The sequence below is a fragment of the Marmota marmota genome, unplaced genomic scaffold, assembly GCF_001458135.2.
Source record: "Marmota marmota marmota unplaced genomic scaffold, marMar, whole genome shotgun sequence".
Taxonomy (NCBI): Eukaryota; Metazoa; Chordata; class Mammalia; order Rodentia; family Sciuridae; genus Marmota; species Marmota marmota.
The window spans coordinates 29,125,179-29,133,127 of record NW_025999968.1 but is presented as its reverse complement, the minus strand read 5'-3'; the positions used below and the strand labels follow the sequence as shown (position 1 = coordinate 29,133,127).

The following is a 7,949-nucleotide window of genomic DNA, read 5'->3' as shown; positions in this document are numbered from 1 at the left end:
CTTTCCATATTATGAAAACAGAAATCATGATAATATCGTGTATGTAATTAAAGTAAAAAGTATCCCAGTCTTCCTACTGAACTGTGAATCTCATAGGAAAAAAGAACTGCATGTGTCTTGTATACTAACATAACCTCAGAATCTAAAATTATACTGGACAGAATAGTCAATGAGTATTACTTATAACAAATAAAAGAGTAGGCCAAAAAAAAAAGTGTGTAATGCATTTAACATTTTCCAAAGTAGTTTAGAGACCTATTTAGATAAAATAAAGAGTTCAAGATTTAGAAAATATAAGATAAAGTCAGTTAGGTTAGATGGAGTCAGTTGATGGTGAGCCTTGACTATTAGCCTAAATAATTAGTTTATAATGAAAAGTAAACTTTTTTTACATTTTTTGTCTTTTTTAACACTCTAGTCAGATACAATTATGTAATAATGTTTATTTTGTTTTTAAGACCGTTTTGCAAAGAGGGGTAAAGATTTAACACAAAATATTATTTGCAAAAATAAAAACAGAAATACATGAGTTACATTACTCAATAGACAGAAGAAGAATGTAATAGAATTTCAAATACTGTAATTTCCATTAAAATGCATTTTTAAAAGTACTAGAACATTTTCTCTATGCCCTTATACTTATTTCTTTTCTGTTCTCTCTCTCTCTCTCCCTCCTTCCTTCCTCTTTCCCCCTCCCCCTAGTCTCCTCTCCCCCTTTTAAAGTGTTGATCCTGTTTTATTATCTGAGGGAAAAAAGTCCTCCAGCCCAGGAGAGGAGCACTTAATCCTCCTCATCATCATCACAAGCCCCAGCCCAGCCTGGCCCTTCTTAGCATTCTTCCTCTTCAGGTGGCCTAGTCGGCTACCCCCATATGAAACCTGGAGAGAATAACCTCAGAATCTAAAATCATACTGGACAGAATAAACCTGGATTCAATGTGCTTCTTTCTGGGAGTCCAGGCAGACAATGAAGGATTGGATGTCCATAGGAGCTTTCGGACCCTGATGTGGAGCTGACAGATGAGCACATATGCATGGTGGATGGACTTGGCCAGGCCCATCTTAAAGACCTGGGTCTGCAGGTCTTTTAGAAAGAAATCCTCAATCTTCAGGCCCAATATGTAATCCAGCTTCATCTTGCCCTCCTCCAGCACCCCAATGCGGACAAGTTGTAGCAGCAGGGCATTCATTGCCTTCCAACAGAAGTTGGGGATCCTTTTTGTCCAGCGTCAGCAATTCCAGGGCAGCCTTGCGAATTTTGGACAGAGTAAGTTTGACCCTCCACACCTTGTGTTTGTTCCGGAGACCATACTCATCAATCAGCTTCAGTTTTTGCTCTAAGCAGGATTTCTCCAAGGGTCTGCGCGGGGTCACATAGGTTTTTCAACACATCCAGCTCCCTGCCACCAGCGTGTTGGCTCGGCTTCAGAGTCATCGACTATGCACAGTCCCCAGAAATTGCGAGAGAGGACCCTTATATTTATAACATGGAGTGAGTTTAATTGTTCCTTTTTTGTTTAATTTGGAATGATATGGTTGGCAGTGTTGGGGACATTGGTGAAACCACTGAAAACTTTCTTCACAACATGTGGCCCAAGCTCAGAAGAACCTACAAGAATTTTAGGATCTTCCCCAGAATTGCTCAATCAAGATGTAGATGTTACCAATATTCACCTATTATTTAAATGCACAATCAATTATGAGAAGCATTACTTCAAGTGTCTTAGTGCCATGATAGATGCTCTCCTGAAATACCACAGAAACAGGTAAAATAATAAGTGAGCATCAGGTAAGAAAGAGAATTGACAGGTTTGGGAGGCTATCTTAATCCATTTTCTGTTTCTATAACAAAATACTATGCATTGAGTAAATTGTAAACAAAAGACATTTGGGCTCATATTTCTGGAGACTGGCAAATATAAGAACATGGCACCAGACTCTACTCAGCACCTGATAAGGTCCTCATGCAGCTTCAACTCAGAGCAGAAAGCAGGACAACAAGTGGGAGCATATAGAAGTAACAAAGCATGAAAGGCTGACTCCTTTATAACAATTTGCATTCAAATTAAATAAATCAGTCCCTTAAAAATGAGAACTTATTTTCATGAGAAAGGCATCAATCCCTCTTATTGGCCTGATCACCTTCATTAAAGACACTGCCACTTCTCATTTTTTTGCATTGAGGAATTTAAGGTTTCAATAAATAAGCTTTAGGGGGACACGTGCAAACCATAGCAGGAATTAAATTATATTTAGAGATGAAGTAAAGGGCACCATCACTGATGATTTTAAAACTTCAATGTAAACAACTGAAAAGATGACAACACATTTTTTAAAACAACAACAAAGGGAAATAGCATAAGCTTTGTATTTCAAGATAGCCATTAGTAGTAATCTCTAAAAAAATTAAAAAAAAATTCTTAGTTGTATTTGGACACAATACCTTTATTTTATTTATTTATTTTTATGTGGTGCTGAGTGCCTTGCACATGCTAGGTGAGTGCTCAACCACTGAGCCACAACCCCAGCCCCCCAAGAAACTTTAATGCTGTTTTTCAATTCCAATGTAAAAATGAAGCTGTAGATTATAATAATTTCCAGATTTACAGGTAATTTCCAGGCTTATATCTATCTTCATGTATCCTATCAAATCCTTTTATTTTTAAGAACTTCTTATTGTTCTTTGGAAGGTTAGAGAAGTATTTGTAATTTAAATATTTACCCAAACAACAGGACACCTTGTAGTGAAATTATGGGTATTAAGGTAACTTCTTTTATTCTTCAGACATTAGCTCTCTCGCAGATCAAGCTGAAAGCTGAAATCCCACCTATGAATCATCTGCAGCTCTTGTAACTCAATGTTATGAGTTTCTTGTTCATACCTTTCAAAAAAGATAAATTTAGTGTTTTTTCTTGTAAACTAATATTTATTTCCTCTTTCTGATAGACTTCTGTGTATTTTTACTTTATACTCTTTTGTTTCCTTTTGGTCCGCATTAATTCAACACTTACTTATCAAAACTTTATTGAACCCATCATTTAGCAGGCAGAAAGGTTAGCAGTGGAGATCTAGAGAGAAAAAACAATCAATAATACCTGTCCTTTAATGTGTTTACAACTTTATGACAAGAACAGATGATAAATCATCAATTTTGCTAAAATATGATGGCTACGACAAAGGCACAGAGATACTGTTTATATATATCCTGCATCTCTGGAGAAATAAGGGAAAGGTTTAAAAGTATCTGGGGAATAAAGATTATGATTCATGCCTATGTTTTATTTTCCTAAATGTTTCTCTTCTATCTTCACATACCATTTTTTTGCCAAGTAACTTACTAGATGTTAATTAAATATTTTTTTTAGTAACTGACAACTAAACCATATCCATATTTTCTAAAAACATGAAAATAATATTAACAAGATTCTCTATTGGATAAACATTACTTGTAAAATGAAAAGGCAATTTTGAAAATGATCTTTATCCAGGTGCAGTTGTGTATACCTCTAATCCCCATGATTCAGGTGGCTGAGAAGAGATGATTGCAAATTTGAGGACAGAATCAGCAAGGTCAAGGCCAGTGTGGGAAACTTAGCAAGGCCAGTTTAAAAAAATAAATAAATAAACATAAAGGGATGGGGATGTAGCTTAATTGTACAGTGTCCCTGGATTTAATCACTAATACTGCAAAATTAATTAATTAATTAAAAGTAACCTTTTCTTCTCTACTATTTATTGAATCAAAAAGCAATAACTCAATTTGTAATTCTAGCAACTCAGGAGGTTAAGGCTGGAGGATCATAAATTTGAGGTCAACCTCAGCAACTTAGGAAGCTCCTAGGCAATCTAGTGAGATCCTGCTTCAAAATAAAAAATAAAAAAGGCCAGATGATGTATTACATTGGAAAAGCATTCTTCCTTCAATCCTCAATAAACAAAAAAGAAAAAAAAAACTAGAGACTTAATATAGATATGGTGATAAAGGCATGAGGATGGCAAGTTCAAGGCCAATCTCAGCATCTTAGTGGACCTCTAAGCTACTTGGCAAGATCTGGATTCAAAAGAAAAATCAGAAAGAACTTTTGATGTAGATAAATAATAAAGAACCAAACCAAACAAACAAACAAACAAACAAACAAAAACGAGAAAAGAAATGAAAATCAAAAACAGTGACTTAAGAATCATTTGATATTTAATTTTCAGAACTCTGAAATAGATAATAAACATGCAATTTTTTCATTTTATTTAAAGCAGACATTAATGTATTTTAATGTACACTTTAGAAAATTATTCATTTTGTACTTATCTTTCAACACTTTATTTGTTTAAATAATGTTTATTATAACTTTAAATAATGTTTATTATAACTTTAAATCCATCAAACTAAGTCTCAAATGGTTTAGAATAAAGAGAGGTTGATCACAGACAGAAAAGCTGAACAAAAACATGAACTTTCTCAAATGCTCTAAACTGCCTTTGGCAGAGTGAAAAAAAGTTAGAACAGCCTAAGGCTCCTCTTCAGGAAATACTCTTTGTACAGAAAAATTTAAATAAAGGATTCTTTACTTGTCTTATATTCCTGGGAATTCTTATATCTCCCCTTTCCTCATTTCTATGGAAGACACCAGTCACTGCCTGTGTTTGTCAGCTTTCACTTGCTGTGACTGAAATACCTGACAAAACAACTTAGAGAAGAAATAATTTATTTCAGCTCATGCTTTCAGATGTTCAATCCATGGTTGCAGGATTCCATTTCTCTGGACCTGAAGAGTTGAAAGAGAACTTCATGGTGAAAGAGTATGGTAGAGAAAAGCTGATCAGCTCAGGACAACTGGAAAGCAGAAGAAAAAGACTGAACAAGCTGGCATTTTCTTCTGAAAAGAAGCACATATAAAATGGGCCAAGGAAGGTATGATTGCTGAAAAGATTATCACTACCAAGGAGAAACTAAGTACTTTGCACAGATACAATAGGAACAATGCTTGGAAGGCATCTCAGGAATCAGCAACACCATGTCCATGAAAGCCTCAAGGCACTAAAAAAAGAAAACTAGTTTGACATGCTGGAGGCACTCTCCTTGCACAGGAAATTATTTCCCCAGGATTTGTTTCACTTTGCTCAGCTGCTTGGAGCCAGAGTGATGGATTTGGCTGAACGTACTCAACCTCTGGTACCATGAATTCCAAAAGCACTTCTGCTCTAAATTGTTCTTGTCAGGTATTTCAGTCTGAGCTACAAAAAGCTATCTAAAACACTTCCTAAAACATCTTTCTCACCAATGCATGCCTACTTCCTGGAACCATTACTAATAGAGCAAGATAAGGTCCTTCATGAGAGAAATGAGGATGCAAAGAGATGAATCAAGACACTAAAGACTATCCACATCAACTCTTCTGTAATGTTAGTTTTTCACCTTATCCACATCAGCAATTCTATTAATGTCCTATTTTTATTTTTCCACTTTCTTCATCCTGAGCTCCTTAGTGAGGTGGAAGAGAAAGAAAGAATAAAAAGGAATTTGTTTAAATCATCAATCATCTGCTGCACAGGAACTACTCGTCTTCCATGTGACAATCACCAATGTTTCCTGACATTGCATTGGGTCATTTTCTTTTTCTTTCATTGAATATTTAATAGGATGAGAGCTAATGCTGGATTGAGACATATTATAAGGAGGTTCAAACTTTCACGCAAAAGGTTCGATATTGAAGTATGGTAAAATAAACTGGCAATGGAAAGATTAATAAATCTGCAATAAGTTTATCCAATCATAGTTTCATGTATCCCCTCAACCTTCAGAAGGAAGATTCAAAGACCTAAACAATCTATTTTCATGCTTATGTTTGATGAAACATGGAAATCCATGTAGAAATATGACTAGACAATAAGGGTAAAATCTAATAGTAACACACTTGGCAGAAAACCAACACAGGTGTATGTGTTCATGTTCTTTTTGGCTCTCTGTGAAGCAATCCTTTTTAGGGTTATGAGACGGGACTTTTTCTGCAATGGGACGGAGTCTTATGACTTATAATCAACTAGGGTTAAGTCTGAAAATGTCTTTGTGGCCAATTCTTAACAGAAAATTGTATTAAAAATAGATTTATACTGTGAATTTTTATGGTTGACTTTGGGGAAAAGGGGCTCTTATTTCCATGACCTAAATTGACAAAGAGGAATTCTGGATTCTATGTCTTAACTCAAGGGAGAACAAGAGACCATCTGCCTCATAGTTCCAATGGTTTTGTTCATCCCACAGATGTCAGAAGGACAACCCTTACATGAACTTTGGTATGGTGTTGAAGTTGATTAAATAACACCCACAGCATGCGGCTCTGAAAAGTTTTAATATTACTCCCATAATGAAGCTTTCTGCAGAAAATAGGGAAATCTTCCCATACAAATCCAAAACAGTGGCTTGAGAAAGTAGAGAAAAGAGTTTGACTTGGCTTTCTTTATGATTAGGCAATAAAGTTAGGGTAAAGGTCCCTGTGCATGGGCTGAGGCTCTCAGGGTTTGAACTTCCTGCCCCTTCCAAAGAAGGAAGCATCTAGTCTTTTTATTAACTTTCTCAGATGTAGAACAGAAAAGAAAAGGGAATAGTAAGTGATAAAAACTGGCAGGACCTAAACATCAAAAACTAAGTCAGGGTCTTTGTTAAAGTTCCAAGTGAGTTCCTACTTCAGAGCTTTTACAATTTCTAATTCCTTTCCCATGAATTATCCTTTTGTTCATCAAAATATATTTTTAAATCATTGATGCTTGCTTCTGTTCTAAAATTATGGCTTAAGGTGAGAATCTAAGGCGAGAATCTAAGGTCTTAAATATTTTTTCAGAGAGACACTGGCAGTTGGAATGATTGAGAAGTACAAGTTAGAGAACAAACTTGGGTCACCTATTCAATATCCCTGCATATTTTCATATAAGTAGTGGTAAATAAAACTCTGAATGACATTTAGAGAGCTTCCTATTCATAGACCCCTCCCTTATAAAGACATGAGTTGGGGTTCTATAAGATTCTTTCTAAAGATTGGCAAAACAAATATTTTTGCTTCTTTGTTCATGTATCTGCTTAAAAGGAGGACTTAATGATAGGCTAACTGAATAGAGAAAAAGAATAATCGGAAGGAGAAGGAACAGAGGAAAGAGCACTGATTGTAGAAGACATAGAAGAATACCTCTTCTAAGTTTCTCCATAGGGTAACAATCTGCAGGAACCCAAAAGTCTCAAAAAGAGTAGACAAAACTGGAGGTGGTAGTATTCCATTTCACCTACAGATTTGTAGAGTGAAGTTGGTAAAGGGAGATGGGTATTTGGGAAATATAAAGGCCATCAGCTGAAGATCATCTAAAATATGAGGTTTTTTTTTTCCTACTTAGGGCTCAGTTAAAATGACAAATGAGTATTTTTTAAAAAAGGAGGAAAGAAAATTGTATAAAGCACCAAAGTATGGATCATAATTTTTGTTTCCTATCTCCATCTTTCTGTAGGTCAAGGTAAAGTTAGCTGATACTGCAAGTAGAAATAATAGGGAGAAAATATTACTGATTTGAGACTGAAGCATTGATTTTTTTCAAGTCAGTCTTAAATGGGAATCTGAAAGGGACCTAGAAAAATTGTTGGATCTGGCTTTTTAATGACCTTCTTTCTATTTAGCAGGATAATGTAACTACATAGTACCATTTGAGTATAGTTATTAAAAGATATTTTTTGAAAAATAATATGCAAGTTAACATTCATATATCAGGATTGTTTTAAGGCCTTAGTTTTCAGCTTAAGTGCTTTGTCTCCATAGGGTTAACTCTGGTTATTACATTTAAATGCTCTCTATCCTCCATAATGGATAGTTGAGAAAACACAATAAATAAGTGAAATCTGAGGCTCACTGTTTCTCTCTCTCTCTCTCTCTCTCTCTCTCTTTCTCTCTCTCTCTCTCTCTCTCTCTCT

At 35.2% G+C, this 7,949-nt stretch overlaps 1 pseudogene; it reads right to left on the bottom strand.

Annotated features, from left to right (window-relative positions):
* Window positions 1–781: 781 nt before the first annotated feature.
* Window positions 782–7,949, bottom strand: part of LOC107136089 — an 85,354-nt pseudogene continuing 78,186 nt past the window's right edge.